Source organism: Schistosoma haematobium, chromosome 1 (assembly GCF_000699445.3).
Source record: "Schistosoma haematobium chromosome 1, whole genome shotgun sequence".
In the NCBI taxonomy this organism is placed as follows: domain Eukaryota; kingdom Metazoa; phylum Platyhelminthes; class Trematoda; order Strigeidida; family Schistosomatidae; genus Schistosoma; species Schistosoma haematobium.
In genome coordinates this window covers 14,473,833-14,478,059 of record NC_067196.1, presented here as the reverse complement: position 1 = coordinate 14,478,059, position 4,227 = coordinate 14,473,833, and positions in this window count along the sequence as shown.

The window sequence follows — 4,227 nt, the reverse complement described above, 5'->3', positions numbered from 1 at the left end:
TTTTATTCTATATTATCCTTTCAAATATCAGTGACGGCAAACACTTAAACTATGAATTTATCATTATCACCAAAATTCTTGTAATAATTCAGATGTTTTAATCTAAATTGTTGAACACGGTTTAGGGCGGGGCTATATATATATAGTCCATTGTTTAAGACTTGAATTTCTTATGATATGCAGATAAAATTATGTTTTGCAGAATCAATTCATATTGTGACATACAGGGAGCATAGATGAATTTGCCTTGTTTACACATATAAGATAGCATCCGGATAATTCAGAATAAGCCGGAAAAACTGACTGCCTGTTGCTATAGTAATAGACAATAAGGTCAATATTATATGTTCACTTGTTATGTTTACTAGTAATATATATATATATATATATATATATATATATATATATATATATATATATATATATATATATATATATATATATATATATATATATATATATATATAGTAAACTATATCCACTTATAATCTTATCATTGTTAAGTCGCAATACAATGTTCTACTATATTATGAGTTTTAAATAAAGATATTACTGAAGTTGAGAGTTTATCACTATACATCCATAAGCAATTGTTTATTGTATTCAATTTTTACAGAGTATTATCAAATAAATGACACGTGAATAATAATTAAAGGTGAGTATCTTAAGCATTAAGTTAATCCACAAAAACACATGTTTACTTTATTAACGTGAGTAAATAAATAACTACTATTGTTTATTTGTATTTACGTGCAGAAAAATTAAACAATACAAATTACAGATATTCATTGTTTAACTGATGCAATTGTTTTAATTAAAAAGAAGTAACACTACTATAAAGCTACTTTTCAATTAATCTACTTCAGTATTAGGTCACAGTAATAACTCTCCTTAATTTAAGAATTTATTTGAGGAAACGGATAAAATGAGAATATGCTTCAGCATATTTTGTTGGATTATATTATTAAGTTAATTTTTAAACTGACAGAGGCATATAAGTATTCTGAAGAAATAATTAAATAGATACAACCAACCAAGCTGAATAAATGTTGATAAAATTTCTTTTAAAATAAATGAACCAACCATCATCAGTGACCTATTTGAACATTTAAAATTATCAGGTTTCACTATCCGACCGTTTTATGATTTCCCAAAGTTTAATAATATATGTTCCTCTTCGACTTAAAATTGAAGTTAATAACTTCTCATACCAAACAACTCCCAAATTGTTAGAGGAAATTCTACAACCAGTCATATATTAGATAATTCGATATAGAGTTTCTGATCCCTATGATTTCGCTTATTGAATACTCGAAATCAACTTATTAGGAAAGAAAATGATATCATAAGATTTTGCTTTTCTCTTTATAATGTTCCTCTTACACATACAATCTGCTTCTTATGTATTTATATTTAAGATAACATAATCCGAATCGGTACTGCAAAACATTGCATAAAAAAATACTACGTTGCACTTCAACATTCAATTCAGATTTAACTATTACTTAAATGAGCAGATTGATCGAGATAAAATAGACTCACTGCTGGGTCTGAGCATCGTGATCATTCCGGAGAACAGTCCTTCGAACAACAATACAAGAATTGTATGAACAACACCTCCATTATGTGGCGAGAACATGGATGTTAATAACACCCTACATCAGTTCAATAGTCGCCAACACCTTCACAATAAAATCGGAGGTAAAATATGAATTTCATTTTCTTAATGTTTTTCTGTAGGGATGACCAGAGCGCTTTCAACGAAGATCGGTATATAGAAAGTCAACGTGTAACAGACAATATACAAGCTTTCGAAGTTGGGTGTTACTAGGCGACCAGAGCTCAATCAATTTTATATCTTTGAAGCCTGACTGCGATGATGAGTAAAATCCGATGAACAACAATTGAGTGGTTTTCCAAGCCAGAGACATCTAAATTAGTGTAAAACTAAAATAGCAACTCGGAAATACTCTAACAGTACTAAAGATTTTGTTCATGAACATCTATTCTGAAAAGAAATCTTAAAGATAGTTTCTATTCAGCTTCGAGTTGTTTTCTTTATCAGACACTTCATTTGGAGACGTTAACGACAAACAGCCGCTTTCGAAAGCCTTAATCCTAATTTATTTGTTTACCTGTTCATGTGAATGTCATTAGTCGAACGACGAGTAAACTCGTTAAACAAATGTTATAATACTACTCTGCACTTCGATCTTAAGATGGATGCCATTCGGCAATAGCTCAAAGGTTGAACATATGATGAGCACTGATTGCGTCTAGGCACTGGAATCATCTTTTAGGATCGTCTTGTGGGAACTTTGTCCTAAATTATGGACAGGTTGATCATTTCACTTATTTCCGTTATTCTGCATGCCTATCTTTTTGGGCTTTGTCAGAACGGTATGAGAAAAGGGCTTCGTTGTCAAGCTTATAATTACAGTAGCATTGGTTACTTTGTTCTTCCTCTTATAAATAATTGTAAACTCTTATCTGTGTACACATATGCGTTTATGAATGTCTATGCACGTTTTTCTGACGGATTTGTCACGCTCAAGATGGATTTTTGATTCACGACACTTTGTATATACATATGTATACACTTGACTTTGATTTCATTCATACATGCATTTATCCGTTGCCTGTTTGATCGCTTGGCTAGATACAAGGATGCTAGAGATAAACTTTACTTAACAATACTTAGTTTCATGACTTAATTAACATTACACCGGAGGCAAACGTAATCTTAATTATGGGACGAAATTAATCCGGATAGTTTGGTAATAAGGACATCGTACGCCAATAGTAACACTATTAATTACTAACAGGATTAGGTAATCATGTTATCTAAATAAAATTCATAATTTAAGTTCAAATCAAAAATTTCATTCATTATTATTATTAGCAGTATAGAAGGTATACCAAATAATGATTTAATGAACTGTTTATGTCAGTCAGCTAAAACGTAGGTCCAGGTTGCCGTACAGCATTAGCACAGCAAGATGAACACCGGATTCATAGGAGTGGTTAGGTCAAAGGTGGTAATATATGGGAGAAAGATTACATATAAGGATACAGTACAGGAAGAAAGAATTAGTTAGTAGAAAGAAAGATATGAAGTGATTTTAATCTCTTAGTTTAAGGAAAGACAGTGAGTGTATACACCTACGCCATTGTGATCGATTCTGAGCCATGTCACCAAGAGTCTCCAACCATCGGTTACGAAAGTCACGCGGACCCCAACCAAGTAGTCTGCATCTACCAACATGGCTCAGACTAGAGTTTAGTGTCTTCAAGCACTGATGTCACGTTTTGGTTTGGCCACCCCTAATTCTCTTCCAACCATCTCTAACACCCGTTAGCATTGCACGACGTGGTAATCGGTGTTCAGGCATACGTAACACGTGGCCCAACCATTTCAGTCGATAAAGATTCACAACCTCATCAACTGATTTACCATCATTACCTAATAATCTGCGTCTAACCTCACTTTTACCTATCCGGTGATCCCAACAGACGCCAGCAATATTTCTAAGGCATCTGTGGTCAAATACTAGTAGCTTACGGGTGTCTACTACTCTTAAAGGCCATGTTTCGCTGCCGTAAATTAAAACAGAACGAACTGCCGCGCAGTATACTCGTCCTTTTATTGATAGACGGATATCTCGCCTTCGCCATAGGTGACGTAAGTTGGCAAAAGCTAAACGAGCTTTTCGAATCCGTGCTGAGATTTCGTCACACACCAACCCATTAGGATTGATCAGACTTCCAAGATAAGTGAAGTTGTCAACGCGTTCGACTACTTCACTCCCTATCCTTAGTTCGGGTGTTGACGCAGGCCAGTCCTGAAGCAACAACTTGCATTTAGAGGGAGAGAAGCGCATTCCAAACATTCTGGCATTGTTGCTTGGTGCTACCAAAAGACTCTGTATTTTATCAGCGTCTTCACCAAACAGGACTATGTCATCTGCGTATTCTAAGTCGACAAGTGGACCTCCTGGATGGAGATCAATACCCGGGAATTCAGTCGACGAGAACGTGATTTCCATCAGTAGGTCTATGATGAAGCTAAACAGAAATGGAGAAAGTGGGCAGCCTTGACGGACACCACTTGAGGTTGCAAAAGTAGATGACAGTTCGCCATAAGCTCTGACTAGACTAGTAGTGTTCGAGTAAAGAGCCTTTACAAGGTTTATGTACTTCTGAGGTACACTTTTGAATGACCTACTG